The sequence below is a fragment of the Cavia porcellus genome, unplaced genomic scaffold (genome assembly GCF_034190915.1).
Source record: "Cavia porcellus strain 051 isolate PalLab524CR breed Dunkin Hartley unplaced genomic scaffold, mCavPor4.1 scaffold_23, whole genome shotgun sequence".
Classification (NCBI taxonomy): Eukaryota; Metazoa; Chordata; class Mammalia; order Rodentia; family Caviidae; genus Cavia; species Cavia porcellus.
Window position 1 is genome coordinate 48,794,737 of NW_026947506.1, and position 16,472 is coordinate 48,811,208.

Below are 16,472 nucleotides of genomic sequence, written 5' to 3' on the forward strand. Positions count from 1 at the left end.
CATCATGGCTTCATTATTTACATGTGTGAATATGTTCAAGTCAGAAAACATTAAAATTTACTGGAAAGCATCAACAAAGACAAAACCTTTACTAAACTGAAGGCTACTAGTCAGAACTTAGATTTTAAAATATCTTTGCAGCTAGACAGCAAGTGTGTAGCTTATTTCACAGGAAATATGCTAGAGGCCTGTTAAAGGGAAAAGAACGTCCATGAATAGAGGTGATTCCTCGTCACCAGAAGTCATGGTTACTGACACAACTGAGTTTCCATGAGACTTAGACACAGAGCACTGTCTGAGTTCCCTTTCTGCTGCTATGACACAGTTCCCGAGACTGGTGGACTTACAAAACATGGGGCTCCTCCCGCTCTGGAGGCTGGGAAGTGTTTGAGCAGGGTGCTGACATTTGGTGGCTTCAAGCAGGTGAACAAGGGGGAACCCACTTTCTTGTGAACTTGCTCCTGGGAGAAGGGCACCCATTCCTGCTCAGCATCCATGGTCCCTTCTGACAGGCTCCACCGCCACAGTATCAGCTCCAGAGTGATCCAATCTCAGTATGACTTTCCGAGGACCAATCCAGGCTTGACTCTGCGTTGTAAAAGACCCCGCCACTCAGAGCTGAAGAGCTGCCTTGGTGAGTCTGCCTTTCATCAGCAGAGCAGGGTTACTGTTTTGGGTTCAGGTCACCCCAGTGATTAAGTGAGAGGAAACACACACACACACACACACACACACACACACACACACACGTGGTTTCAAATACCAGACACCATGACTTTAGCAGTAATGAATGCTGGTAGCCAGAAAGGCTTTTGCAGAACCAAGACAGAATTTCTTACTACATAAGAGACTTGCATTTGCTCAAAGACAGAGTATAAAGTTTACTTAAACTGATGCTAAAAATAGTGGAGCCTGGCACGACGGTGCATACCTATAACCTCAGCACTCAGGATAGTAGAAAGTTCAAGCCCAGTTTGTGCACCTTGGTGACTTAGGGACACTCTGTCTCAAAGCGAAAAACTAAAAAGCCTTTAGGACATAGCTCAGTGTACAGGTCTGGCTTCAATCCCCAGTAGCACATCCATGTACATCAAGAATAAGCATAAGGTTGTTTTGGCTGGATAAGTTTGTTTCAGTCATGGAGAAAGATGCACAGAAAAAAACAAAAAAAAATTCCCCCAATGTTTTCCTATTATTATAATTCAGTAGAGAGAAGGAAACACAAAAAGCAACTCTTTGGAATAACTGAGGTCGCATAAGAAGAAAATCACGGTGCTGGCTGAGATCTCCAGCTCACCTTCAGTTATGACAGGACTCACCTCACAGCTGCCTCTGCTTGGCCTCTGATGGCTCTGAGAGACCAAGTCACACTGTGAACACACAATGCCTGAGGTGCTGAGTCTCTCTCTAGTGTCACTATGGGGGAAGCACTGGGAATAACAGGTCTCGACATCACAGACACCTGTCTGAATTTATTCTCACCTTAATGCTCTTTCTTGAGGTTAGTTACTTCATTCAAAATACGTTTTCTATCATGAAAATGTGACAGGTCCATAAAGTAGTCTGGTACACTGACAAATGTGCATTCTAGAATTTTCTGGAAAATTCTAATAGGTACCACAAGTTATATGCAAGGAAAGTGTTTGAGTGTTTTAATTGGTAAATTCTGTGACATAAGATCCCATACTGTTAAATATCCAATCACTTACTAATAGATGTCTGCAAACTTAATCGCCAGGTGAATGTGTTACCTAGAAAGACAAATCACTGACTTTCTTTAGAATGTTTTAAGTGGATCTATTAGAACTTTTAAACATTTATTTTCAAACAAGATGAACCATTATTTAATTTCAATAATTTCAATCTCCAAAGCTATTTCCTTGATTTGTATTTTCTACTCACATTGGCTAAGAAATAGCCACTGATTTTGCATAGATAAATTGCTTATAACAATTTTTTCACATTTTTATGAGATTTATCATCTTTTTTCTACTCTTTGTCTACTATCTGGTTCCAAAGACAATGTGACATGTTTAAATTTTTTTTGGCATGATTCCATTTGCAGGCCTAAATTTACCTTTTAAGTATCTATTGCAGAAAAATGATCCCAAAATTTAATGATTCAAAAAACAAAACAAATCAAGACAATGATTCACTGTTTCTCCAAATGTGTGGGTCTGGCCAGCAGTGCCCACTGGCCTTACCCAGGCACACACCCAAGTGGCCACAAGCAGGCCCGCGTCAAAGAGGCCGAAGATCAGAGGTGCTGGTGCTGACTCAGGAGCAAAGCTGCTCATCCGAGTTCCCACGAGCTGGACAAGGCTGCTGCCCTGTAGGGCTGGGCGAGGAGGAGGGAACAAGCAGACCTTGCACCCACTGAGGTGGGCTGAGTTTTGTCCACCCCAAATCCACATTTTGGATTCTGACCTCCTTGGGGTGGTGTTTGGAAAGTGCTGAGTCTATATTGAACTCCAGACCTTCAACTGTACCCGCAGGAGCCCCAGGGTGCCCACAGACCTTTTGCGCCCTTCCGTACCCGACTCTGTGAGCCAGTCTTATAAATTCTTATCTATCTGTGTGTCTTGTCTTTACTAACTCTCTTGCTCTCGTAGCACTGACTGGTACATGGTCCATTAGTGGCTGGAACTGAAAAGAAACATTGGAGAAACTGTCTTCACCTTTCAGAAGAAGGTTCCAAACACTTAGGCAACTCCGGGCTCCTGAGCCACACCTTACCTCTTCCATCTGCCAGGCCTGTCCACCTCACACTCTGGGAGAAGCCAATGATGTTGTAGTCCGGACCACTCAGGCCCTGCCTGCTGCCCTCTGGCCAGTGTCCTTTCCTTCCATCCTTCCTGTGCTTCCTGGTCCAGCCACGCCGGCTTCCAGCCCTGCATCCCAGGCCAGCTCTCTCTTGAGCATGTGCTGGTACCCTTGTCTCCAAGTTTTCTCTGTCCTCACGGTGATGTCATGGTTTGTAGTCTGTCTGCTCATCTTACCTTAGAGGCCACCTTATCCCTGTGCTGCTACCTGGACACCAGTGACCACTGCTCCTCTGTTCCCTGGGCAGGATGTCCCCTTCCTGGAGTTGGTCTTCTTTGCAGTGATGCCAGCCTTCACAGGTTGTATCTGATTTAATTTCACAGACTCACCTTCAGTGTCACCTGCTGCAGAAGGCAGGTGCTTCCATGTGACATTTGCTGTGGAATTGCAAAGTGGAGTGTAGGGCAGAGGTTCCTCCAGCATCCTGAGATGGACTCCAAGCCGCCATTCATTGAAGATGCAGCTGACTCATTTGGAAGCAATTAAGACTCACAAAGATATGCACGGTTCAAACTTTTATGACTGACATGAGCAGAATTTTCACCTAGAGCAAGTTTGAAACTAGGAGTCTCATGGATCTGTCTCTGGGGCTCCCACTTTGGGACTTGATGACGAGTATTTTAGGAGGCTGAGAATTAAGTGGAACCAAAACCAATTTTTACCATCACAGTTGTTTTTAGGATCATAAAATATACATCATAACATTTATCATTTTAAGTATAAAACTCTGGGGTTTAGAATATTCACATTGTATAGCAGTCATTGCTATCATCTATTTCCAGAAACTCTATACATATTAAAAACTAGCCTCTGGTTACCTCCTTTCTCCAACACCTGCTAACCTGCGCTACTGCCCCACTGTACTGCTCTTCTCCCCTCCCCTCCCCTTTCCTCTCCTCCCCTCCCCTTTCCTCTCCTCCCCTCCCTTTATTTTCCTGATCTTTCCTTCCCTCTCTCTCTGAATTGAATCACTCCAGTAATATCATATAAGTAGATTCATTCCAAAAAATATTCACCATAATATTCTTTCTATTTACAAATACTGCTGCAGATATCAAAGCCTCATTCTTTTTTTAAGATTAAAAAATATTACATTACAATAAATGGAAATGACACATGTATTGATTATCTATAGACAGACAATTGTTTATCCTTTTAGGCTATTATGAAGGGTGCTTTTGTAACTACTGGTCTACAGGTCTTGGGATCCCTACTTTAAATCCTGCAATGCACCTAGAAGTGGGCAGCTGGAGCAGGCAGCAGTTCTGTTACTGTTGGAGGAAAACCGGCATGATGTCCTACACAGTGGCTGCACAGCTGGACAGATCCATTGGAGACGCAGGGAGTGGCTCACCTTACACATACTCACCAGCATTTCCATTTTTCATTTTTTTCTTTTACATTGTGTTTCTTTCTTTCACCCCCTAATAAGCCTAAATTATGATACAGCAAGTCTAATTACATGGCCTGACAGTATAATGAGAGAGGCACAGCTCCAGATCATCACCCTGGGAAACAGAAAGGGAAAAAGAAGCAGTGTGGGCCTCCAGGTCAGCAGGTCACCATGGAAAACTGATTAACAGACTGGCAACGCCGGGCCTGAAGTCACATCGCTCACAGCCTACAAATGTATGGAGGTGATTCCCGCTAAAAGAGAGGCTGAGTGCTTGAAATACAGACAGGATAGGCAGAGAGGGGAAGGCAGAGGAGGGGAAACAGAGAGATGGGCAGAGACAGACAGAAAGACCTAGAGATGGACAGAGAGCCAGAGAGGCAGGAGAAATGCTGCATGAATGAAAACCATATTATTTGACCAAATCTTTTCCTCTAATTCTTTTCTTCATTTCTCCCAAAGCCAAACTCTACTGTCGTGCACCAAAGTGTGTAAGGGTGCGCCCTTCCCAGAGTGGTGGGGTGATGGGAGTGTGACCGGAAGTGTCTGCAGTAGAGGTTGAGGAGGGCTGGGCTGTCCTCCTTCTTTCTGGGTTCATGTTCTTTCTTGCAAGGTAGAAGGTATTATATGCTAAGCACAAGGAAACTGGGCCAGAGGTGAGGCAGTAAAAATCCACAATTTTCTGTATGTTGTTATTAAATAAAATAATAAATACATAAATTAAATCCTTAAAGAAATAAAATAAAGCATTAATGGAAAATAGGCAAAATAAGGGAAACAAGAAAGGACAGCACCCTTTGCAAAACAAGAAATGTGAAAATTTAAAATTAGAAGCAGAAGTGCATATTTACAAATGTGAAAAAGTATAGAAACCAACCTAATTAATGTGAAAAAAATACACAAACTATTTTAGTGATAAAGAATATAAACAAATATGCGGAAGGCACTGATATTTAAGAGGATGTTCTGCAGAAATATTTGCCAATACATTTAAAAACAAATCATTTTCTAAGAAATTAATTTAGTTCAATTAGCAACAAAAAGAATAAACCCAATTAGACCAATAACCATGGAAGCGGATTATGTTCCCACAATTTAACTGTGACAATGCAGTGGCTGTAACACTGAACAGCACCATGAACCCTTCAAACAGAGACAGGAAGAGTAACAGAGTGACCAGAGTGACAAGCTGCCCTGGGGACACAGAAGCAGGAAGAATAAAAGCAATGTGGCTGTGCCTTATCCAGGGCTCATTAAGATTCAGTGGCCGTGCTGGCCAAGTTGCAGAGTCATTCCAGGCAGACTGGGACCCAGCTCCAGGACGTCAGCCCGGACACAGGACTCTGGCACTTTCTTCTCTCCTGTTGGTTGTCACGGAAATGTGGTCTCTTCGCAGCCAGAAAACCAGTGCCATAAACAACTGGAGAGATGGCCCTGCGTTTGCTGTCCAGAGGAAGGTGAGCTTGGTCCTCCGTGACTCTGGAGTCACAGGTGATGACTGGTGAACCACTCAGCTGCCGCCAAATTCCTCTTTGGTTCTAACTGAGCAAAAGTGGGAACTTCTGACCCAACAGTCAGTAGAATTAGTGTGAATCTGCTCAGCCCAGCCCAAGCTACATTTACAGGAGATAGTGCATTTGGAGTATAAATTAAAGTGCAAAGGGTAAATGTATTAGCAGAAAAAAAAAAAAAAAAAAAAAGATAAATTTGGTGCTTAGGGAGAAAGTTGATTTTCTGTGTTTTGTTTGTTGTTTTTCTGAACTTTGAGAAGCTATTACCTACAAAAGAACTCCCAAAATCATAATAAAAGTCACCACAGAAATACACACATGGATTGTTCCAAGAACTTCCATGAGGCTATAGTGAAGGAGAATGTAAGTCCTGTGACAATTTTGTACTAGTTCTTGAGATTTTCCACCTGAAGGTCCCAGGCACTGGGTGTCTCTGACCATACCTGAGACCCGTGGTGGGAGCGCACTTCACTGGGACTGAGGGACACACGCCACTTTCACCTTCATCCTCCACTTTATACTACAGAATCCGACTCCACACTCCACAGTTCCCCTCTCCTGCACACGTCCTTGGAAGCTCGGTAAAGAAAGCGATTTCTGCCTCTGTCATGTCAGAAAGTTCCAGGGTGTGGCTTCCGATTTCTTCTAGCTCATTGTGTTTGGAGTTGTCCCAGTTAGAGGTCTGGGGTTGAATTTTCTTCTGCTGCTTGTCATTTTTCTATTTTCTGTTTTTAGTTTCTGTGTTGGGGTTTGTAGATTGCTTGGGGCAGATAGCCTTATCACTAGTAGTGAGACTTCTGCAGGAAATGTCTATTCCTCAGAGATGTCTTCCGGGTGTAGGCTGATTTGGTGTTTCTGTCTATCCCAAATCCTGCCTTCCCAGTGTATTAAGGACGAGAAGTTGATATCTGCTTGGCTTTGCATCCTGTACTTTGGTGCTGGTCTGTGGTGATAGCTATGACTCCAAGTAATCACAATGTTGTCATACAAGGGAGAAAAATTGATTACACCAAGTGTGACATCCTGGTTGAAATAGGACAATTAGCAATAATGATAACATCAAGCACAGCCTAGCAACTGAAAAACTTTGGTTACTATTGATTTGCTAACTTAAACCATGGGAGCAAGCTCTCCAGTTATATTACAAAATCTAGCACAAGCCAGGAACTCGTGTGCTCTGAGTTTCCACTTGGTCGATTGATTTTACCCTGTCTTGTGGATATCTAATAGGGAAAGGGGACCAAATAGAGAGATGAAAGAGGACAAATATAGTAGAAGCAAAGTGGTAAGGTAAGAATGACCACCCAAATCCTGGGGGCAAGCAGGAGAAAAAGAGTGAAAGAGAAAGCAGAAGAATGTTAAAGCAAAACAGAATGAGCAGAGACAAGGTTCACTCGCATGAAAGTATCATGAATGTTCCACATCACTGATCATTTGAGAGAAGCAAATTAAAACAACCCTGAGATTTCATCTCACTCCAGACTATCATCAGGAAATCAACCAATAACTAATAGTGGAGAAGATACGGGGGAAAGGAACTCTTTTCCAAGTTAGTGGGAGTGTAGACTGGTGGAAATCAGTGTGAAGATTCCTCAAAGGATTAGAGGTCCCTTTCAGTTATTTTCCTTCTGGATATCTTCCCAGAAGAACTGAAAACATAATAGCACAGTGACATATGTGCACCCATGTTTATAGCAGCAATGTGAAATAGTTAAATCTTGGTAATAACCCAAGTGCTTATTAACAGAGGAAGGAATTTAAAAAGTTGTGTTTCTTTTATGACATAAAGAAAGATAAACTTGAGACATTTCTTGGTAATGGTTGTGCCATGAGACCATATTCTTAATTGAAACAAATTGGTCACACGTGTATAAATATCACACTGTTTCTCTGGTGTAAGAAACCAAAAGGACCTACTATGTAATAGTTATTGTGTAATAGGAAGACACTGTTCAAAAAAAAGGGCACCTAGGAAGGTGGAGAGGGAAAGGAAGGAAGGGACAAGAACAGTGATGAAAGAAGGATAAAATAGAAACAGCTTTGCAAAAAGGAGGGAAAGAGTGGTTGAAGGGAGGGGAGGGAATTGGGAAAAGAGGAATCAAGACCTATCGTGTGCAGGTCCATATTCCCTGAGTGAGTATGGTCACATGTGTATCTAAATTGTACCAATAAACTTAATCAAAATAAGAAAGCAGCTAAAAGTCTACATTCCTACTTTATATTATTAATGGAATGATGTATGCTTAAAGAAAAACAAAGTGGACAAAAAGAAACCACACCCACAGGAACTGAGGTTAATTCATGGCAATTGTGTTCAGTCACACGCTTTCTCCAAATTGCTTCTGCGCAGAGTAGCCGTGAAACTGTGGATAACTTCCATGTGATCAGAGGACTCTATTTGTCTAATAGCGAGCTTCATTTACATTATGAATTATGTTTCTCCACAGTGGCTATAAACCTGTTCTCAGGGAGAGAACCTAGAACATCCTCGCCAGTACAGAGGATTTGGGCTCCTTATCAGATCATAGGAGGGCAATGCTCTGTCAGTGTCAGAAGTGAACAGGGGCACCGCCAGCGCTTAGCCTGGCCCCAGGGTCCAGGGGACATTCACCCTTCCTGCTACAGGGACGGTTAGCAACAGCCCCTCCCTGGCTGTCCCTGTGATCATCTGCAGAGCTAGAATGGAAATCAGTTGGAGAGGTGAAGGGGTCCTCTCAGCACACTGTCCCTAACCAGCGGGCTATCTCTAAACCAGGTGTCAGCCTTCCAGCCAATGGAAAATGAAATGTTAGCTCCTCAGCTGTGACAGCCAGCAGACTCTTCACACTTGCTCTGTTATTTCCTCTCCCCCTGGCCTGGCGTTTCCATTTCCTCCTTTGTTTTCCTATTTTTATTATTTGTCTATTAGTTCATGCAGGAAATGCGGGCATAACTTCCTCAATCCCACTTCCCTTGGCCAGAGAAGAGGTCTGGAGACAGTGCGGCAGCCCCGACCTGCAGCACAGCTCCCCCTGGTCTCCAGCAGTAGAAGGAGGCGAAGTCCTGGCCCTAGAACTACAACTTACCTAGAGCAAGGCTTACCTCACAGAACATCTGGCACAGAGCCCATCTGGAGAGAAACACTGAAAGGGAGACCCCGCAGAACTGTGGAAACCCAGCACATAGCAGCACATTCAGAGCTAAGTGTCTGAGGTCCCAGGAGAAAGATGAGCGAGGTTGTGCAAATATTTTTCTGAAATTAACAGATTTTGCAAATGACCTGCTTTTCTGCCAGCATGCTTCAGGCCAGACTCTACTATGACTTTTTGCTCTCGGGACTAGTATGTTCCTGTTTGTTCTTATTCATTGCCGCCCCTAAGAGTTGTGGCCAGGATCCTTCATGGTGCAACTCCAGCCTAGGCTAGGCTGCCATGAGATGCCGTGTGCATTTCTGCCATATTAATAGTCCTTGTACATTTAAACTCTTTTCAATGCTACCAACAGTTTCGATGACCCTAAGAAAGTGTCCTATTAAATAGCTGATTAAACTTCAACATTGTCACCCTGATTTTAAGGCTGTCCACACATCTCTGCCTGATGCCCAAATACCCAGTGCTTCAGGCAAATTGTTTTGAGTGATGTTGCGATTTGCTGAAACGGCTGATGAGCTCGTCTGTAGGAGGCTTGCAGAGACACCTGAAGGGGGAAGGTGCTCGCTGGCAGCGTGATGGCTGGCGGGCTGGGAAGAGAGGCAATCACAAGACTGTCAGGAAGGGAGCCACGGCACCAGGAAGCCAGCTAGTGGAGCAATGGTGGAGGAGAAGGGAGTTGCAGAGAAGGACTCGGCCCTGCTCCTCACTGGCTCCTGGGGAACTTTCTGGAGAGGAAGTGCAGGGGGCGCTGTGAGCGCTAGCTCTGGTGGAGGTACTGACAGGCTATTTCTTTGCGATCCCCTTTTGAGGATCCACAGATACTGCAGGGTCCTCAGTTGCTTCAGGGGTGGGTGTTATGTTAGTGAGCATGAGCAGGGTTCCAGACTTCAGTTCCACCTTCTGCTACCCTGGGGGTCTTGCATGGGGACATTTTTGGGTGTGTACGGTTTCTCCCTGAAGGCTCACACACAGGAAGGAGGTTTGCACCCGAACATGGCCAAGTGCAGAGGTAGCAGAGGTGGAGCCTTGTGGAAAATACAGTTCGGAACTCTCACTGTCATGAGTTCATCAATGCAGACTCAGCGCCATGAGTCAAGGCTCAAGGGCAGGGGTGGGGGCAGTTCCCTCAGCATGGGCCCTTTCCAGTGACCCTAAGCAGCACAGTGCTGTGCATCATGAGGCCTCGTCCCGGCAGAGCAGATTCTGGCACTGTGTGCTCCAATCTCTGGGGCTGTGAAATAAACATCCTTCTGTCCTCTGTAAAGTACACAGCTTATAATATTGATAGGGAAATCAGATAGAACATGAGAAGAAATGACATGGAGAAGGTTCAATAGCCCATTGGGCTTGACTGGGTTCTTTCTAAAGAGTCAGAGCCTCGCCCGGCAGGGTTCTGGGACTTCTATGGGGAGATCCAGGGGGAGGTACTGGTGGGAGATTTGGCACACTTTGACTGCAGGGTGGGTGACATGGGCTGCTAAGGGTGTTTAAACATTTAGGTTATACTGCAAGGCCATTGGTTATACAAAGAAAGAAATATCCTTTCACATTTTAAATTCCATTACAAGGCCATCAGTTAGAAAAGGTTACAGAAAGGAAGGAATTTCCTGTTACAAGCTTTCCTGGACATGGACATGTCCACCTGGCTTTGGTCAGCATCCTTGGCAGTCTCTCTTGGCAGGCTTTAGATTTTTAATTTCCATTTTAATAGTACCCAATGGACTGAGACAAGACACTTAACCTCCTTTACCCCATTCCACATCTGCAGGGGTAGGTAATGAGTGCCTTCTTCCTAAGACTGCTGGAATGATTGAGTTACTCAAGCAAAGCAGCTTCACAATGCCCGGCCTCTCACTCAGCACCAGTGATGGCTTTTGTCTCCTCCACAGACTGCAGGGGGCCTGGAGACAGAACCTGGATGTGTGTCCCACATGCAGAGTGAGCTAGGCCAGGGTGCCCTGCTCCAGTGACATCTCTCATCTCATTTACACAACAGCAGTGGTCATCAACACAAAGCCCAGTGTGGAGGGGAACGTGATATTTGTCCAAGTCTGCTCTGATTTTCCTTAAGATTCAGGTTTTAAAAAAGAGTTAAGATTTATGAGAAGAGAAAAGTAATTGGGGCAAGAAACAGGAATCTGATGATCTCACAAGTCAACCCGAACAGGCACTTCAATTTTATTTGATTCCTGTTGAGCTGCTTCCCCTTAAGAAGACACTTAAGAAGCCAAACTTAAGTGCAAGTTAAATCAGGCACCGGAGAGCCAGCTTCTCAAGTATTTTCATCCCACTTGACTTCCCTAAAGATCCTCTGAGTTCACATGGCTATGAACTGCTAGACTAGGAATTCAAAGTCGAGCTCCAGCTTGAGGTGAACAAAGATGAGGAAGTTATTTCCTGAGTCTGGGAAGCGATAGGGAATCAAATCAGAAGGTCAGTGTTACTAACTTGTGTTTCTCTCCCTAATGTAGATGCCATTGAGAAAACTTTGATGTGAGGTAATAAAATAAATGGGACATTCAGGGGGAAATCTAACCTGTTAGTGTGGGGAAGATGAGAAGTATTTATGTCCTGTGAATGAATTAGTGAAGGCTGTATCAGGGTCTGCACATCAGAACCAGCAAAGCAAGCCAGAGGCGCAGGAAAGGTTCGTTTTCTGTGTCCATGTGCCATGTATGTGCATGCACACATGTATGCGTGTGTGTGTGTGTGTGCGTGTGTGTGTGTTGCTCTGTGTTACAGCCTTGGCAGGGTTCAGTGGGCCTGGGCAGGATGAGGATGTAAGCTACAGGAAGCCCCTGATAAGTCATAAATAAGCCTCTGGCATGGAGAATGGCGATGCGGGGCCCTCAGGGTGATCTCAGAGCCTCACTCCCCTTTCTGGGCACGTCTAGGGGAACCCGACACACACCGCACTCGAAAAGTTTTCTTCAAGCTGGGGCACCTTGGAAGGTGAGGTCACCCAGGGTGTCAGGGGGGCTGTGGAGCGAAGCAGCTGCTCAACAAAGGACTGGCTGGGTCTCCATCCCTCCAGGGACAGCAGGCGGCTGCAGCACCTGCGCGCTCTTCCCTTTCTCTCGCACTTCAACATAAGCAGAAGCAACCTTCCACACGCCATGGGGCTGCAGCCAGCTGGGTCACTGTGTCAGCTTAGCAAGCAGCACTAGGCCTCCTCTTTCCACCCCTTCACTGTTTCCTCCTCCTCCTTTGCACTTTCTTGTAGAGTGAGCCAAGCTGCCATGTCATGCTTCTGCCCCATGGAGAGGCCACTGAACAAGACAAGGAGGAGAGCCTCTGGCCAATGGAGACAGAGACACAGAGACACAGAGAGAGAAGCACAGCCCAAGACCTCAAAGCGTGTGTGGAAAACTGGACCCTTCCGATCAGTATGCGGGAGAACCTGGCAGTGACTGTCTCTAGCAAGGCCCTGAAGCTCTCGCAGGGACTCAGAACCACAGCTCCATGAGCCTCCTCACCCTTAACCCATGGAAACTAGGGACAATAACCACATGTTTGGGGGTAGTCTGTTATGCAAGAATGGGTAACTATTACTCAGTTGTGTTAGGCAGCTTCCTGGTGCAGTGAGAAAGGTTCAGAGGCTCTGGTCCAGGACCAGCCGGTCCAGCTACTCTGAGGCTGCGGTGAGGGAGTATGTCAGGGCAGGAGCTCGTGGAGATGCCATGTGCCCGTCCCACAGTGGCCAGCAAGCAGGGGGAGGGACATGAAGGGGCGGGGTCCCCATCTCCCCTTCCAGGGTCTCCCCAGGACCAATGTGCCTTTCACCAGGTCCACCCCATAGAGGCTGTAACCCAGAGCCACACAGGCGAGCAGCCAACCTTCCTGAGTGAGCCTTTGGACACTAAGCCCCAAACAGCAGCCACCCAGGGACTCACATGGAACCGTTTTTGCTCTGCCCTGTGCTATTTGGTGGCATTCCAGTTTCCATTGTTTTGTTTTTATTACACTTCTTTCTGTTTGCTGGCTGGTTTTCAGTATTTTCAGTGGGTTACACAAATGTCCTTCAAACCAAAATGCTCATAGCAAGACCCATTCTCGCCCGCTCACTGAGAAGCATGGGGACCACTCACTGGGAAGCACGGGGAGCACTCACTGGCCTCTCCTGCTGTGAGGGACTTTGGTGGGTTAGGTGGCTGGTCTCACCCCTCTTTAGAAACCATCTGTGACTCTTCTTTCAGGAGAACACATCTCTTCCTCCTCAGAGTTCACTGACTGCCCCTTTGAACCTTCTTCTCTGCAAGTGCACATCTCCCGACATCTGGAAGGAGGAATCCTTGTACTTCACACTTGTCAGAGCCATAGTCAGTGGTGCAGTGTCTACACAGCACTTCTGGAGCATGGAGCTTGCCTGTTGATTTTCACTTTTGCTCATATTACTTGTGCTTTTGGGTTTTTTTTTTGTTGTTGTTGTTTTTGTTTTTGTTTTTGTTTTTTTTTTAAACACAGGAATCTTGGTTCACCACAGTCACTTCCTGAGTCTGGGAAGCAAAGAAGAATCTAGCAGAATCAGGAAAGTGTCCTACAGCATCCAGCAACCCCAGAGAACCTAGAACATCCATCATGGGAGACAGACCCTTCCAAGGAGCCCATGTCCAGGGCTGCTGTGCTCTGGGGACAGGTAGGAGCAGGACCAGCCCACGGGGACCCCAGGCTGGGTGGCAAGGTGGTCAGCACATGGAAGTAACCCAAGCATTCTGTGGTTCACGGAAGTTCAGAACCACATCATGGCCAGGGGTAGGGCACACACCTCCGATCCCAGCATTTTGGAAGGCTGAGGCAGGAGGATAACAAATTTGAGTCCAGTTTGGACAATTTAGTTACTTAGTTACTTTAGTTACTTAGCAAGGCCCTATCTCAAAATAAAATAAAATTTAAAAAGAGGTAGGGATTTGGTGCAGTGAGAAGGTCCTCACTCAAGCCACATTGCTGCAATAATTTAACCTATTTATTAAATAAACAAAACCTAAACAAAATGAAGACAATCACAGAAAAAACAAACCATGGCATGCAGACAACAGACAAGACTGTGGGTTGCCAGCCAAGTAACCAAGTCATATTCTAGGTAGCTGGAAGTGCTCAAAAGGTGCTGTTGATTATCAGCCTGTGTAGTAACAGCTAAAAGAGCTGAAAGATCAGGCATAAAAGCATGTGGAGCTTTCTCTTAAGGTGCAGCCCCCAAGGAAGGAGTAGGAGATGGCACAAAGTGATGGTGGCTTTGCCATCCTTAGCAAGTGCTGAGCCAAGGGCATAACATGAATTTAACTGGAATGGCCATCCTGGAAGGTTGCGTTTGTTGACTTTTCTTTTGCTGGAAACAGAACCCAGCTCAAAACTTAGAGGACATAGAATTTAACTGACTCACATTTTCGGGGGATTCAGTCCATGGTTGGCTTCTCCAAGACAGCAGCATCATGGCAGAAGAGTTTGGTGCAGCAGGGATGTATACCTAATGTTACCTAGGAGCAGAGCAAAGAACAAGTGCCAGAAACGAGTGGACAAGATACCTTCTGCAGCCCCTCAGGTAATGCTTCTACGACCCACCCAACATACTCAGGAGTCCCCTCTGTCCTCGGTGAGGCTGTTTGGAAAGCAGTGAAGTTGACATGTCGGGTGTGTAGGTCACACAGGCTCCCTCCGACCCTGAAGAAGCAACAGGTCTTGTGTAGACTGAAGCGCTGCTGTGAGGTGGCCTCTTCAGCAGTTTAAGATTTAATGAGCATCAGAGAATCCATAGGCCCAGCATGCTTTCTCCTGGCTCTTAACCTTGCCCCACACTCGGTGTGATGCTTAGGAGAAATTCCAAAAAGAAGCACTGTGACGGGACCTGGACAGGGACCTTTCCTTTGTCATCACTGAAGAGCAGGAGATAACAAAACTCATTGATTGGATATTGTCCTTGCATTCGGGCACAAGAGCTCCCTTCCGGGTGTCCGGGATAGGAGAACTGAGTTCAGTCTTAAAGGATGCTATGCGTGTAGCTCATCCTCAAAAAGAAAACGGGCACCAACAGAGGGGCCTGGCACTAGAAACCTTGTTCTAACCAACAAATACTCACTTTTCTAAGGGGAAATGCCCCGCCACATCCACGAGTTCAAAATATATTTGTATCTTACTTTTCTTCACCTACATTTTAAAAATAACAAAATAAAATAGATGATAACCAATATATGACATTTGTCAGTGCTGTGTCAAGAAGCAAAAGATGTATTTCAAGATGATATACATGCGCATAATCATCCTGAGCATGAGTTATACATGCAGGAAACATTTATAACCATGTTTGCACAGGCATTTTGAGAGTCAAATACAATACTGATTGTTATATTCCTTGCAGCCTTTTTAAATTTCTTTCAGCATTGGGGATTGAACTTAAGGTTTTTTACTAAACTACCTTCACATCCTTTATCATATTTTATTTTGAGACAGTCTCACGAAATCACTAAGCTGACCAACCTAACCTTGAGTTTGGGATACTCCTGCCTCAGCCTCCCAGAGTGCTAGGATTACAGTTGTGCTCTACCACGCCCAGCTTACTTTAGATTCTAATGTATTCGGTGAAGAAATGAATTGGGCTTTCATCTTTAAAATGATGAAGCACAGCACATAATTGCAGCTAAAGGAGGAAAAACCTAGAATCTTTGGCCTGGAAAAGGGGACCTCACTCATCTGAGCGAGATACTGAGAAGCAGAAGCACTTTGCTGGCTGCCCCAACCCCCAGCAGGTCTCCCTTGCCCGAGCCTGGAGCCCTCTTGACATCAGGCTACCCTTCACGGTGATGCCCTGTGGCCCAAGATGGGCAGACAGCAGCAGCCTGGCCATCCCTGCTCACTGAGGCTGCAATGCCCATAGAGACAGGAGCAGGACTGCGGCCCTGCACGGCTCCCCTCTGTCTCCGGATGAGCCTGTGAAGTCTCCTCCCGGGAACCAGCTTCTGCCACCCTCGTGTGCAGGTGGAGAAGGGCCACAGGGCTTTGCACACTGCATTTAATCCTTGAGAAATGTGTGACACTTGACAAATAGGTTAAAATTAAAGCTCTTTCTGCCCATTGTGAGGGCAGATAGCTGATGGCCAGCAGAGCCTGAAAGCTAGCTGGGAGGGCTCCAGTGTGGATGTGGAAGGAAGTCATTCTCAATTCCTGTGCCCCTTAATAATGTGGTGCAAAGTTGGCTACTGAGTGACAGGGAATCCCATGGAAACTGTAATAAGGATGAGGAGCCCCGTGCTATGTCCAGGAGGGACACGTGACAGAGTTTTGGCAGGGGATGGTGGCTACTAATGACCTCACTGGGGACTCTGCTTCTCCAGACACAAGGAGCGGCCACTAAAACGTGCTCTGGGTGTCAACGCCGCTGCAGCCCTGGCACCTGTTGTGTCTCCTCCACCGCCTCTGGGACACCAGTGTGTCCCGTTCCTGCTCCTTGCAGCTGCTCTGTGCTGCCACGCACCTGGGCACACTGCAGAGAAGCCCTCTCTGCCCGTCTCTCTCCATTGCCTTTGTCTCGGGAGTGGAGCTCGCAGCCCTCTTGCTTTCTGGTGTCAGATTTAGCTGATGCACTGCGACATTACTCTAACAGTATGTGACAGGCTCCATGCA

At 46.0% G+C, this 16,472-nt stretch overlaps 1 long non-coding RNA gene across 1 annotated transcript; it reads left to right on the forward strand.

Annotated features, from left to right (window-relative positions):
- The first annotated feature begins 5,519 nt into the window (after nucleotides 1-5,519).
- On the forward strand, nucleotides 5,520-15,040 carry LOC134472382 (uncharacterized). Its single transcript, XR_010042187.1, has 2 exons — nucleotides 5,520-5,673; nucleotides 12,082-15,040. It is a non-coding gene; the product is annotated as an uncharacterized LOC134472382 (long non-coding RNA).
- The last annotated feature ends 1,432 nt before the right edge of the window (nucleotides 15,041-16,472 follow it).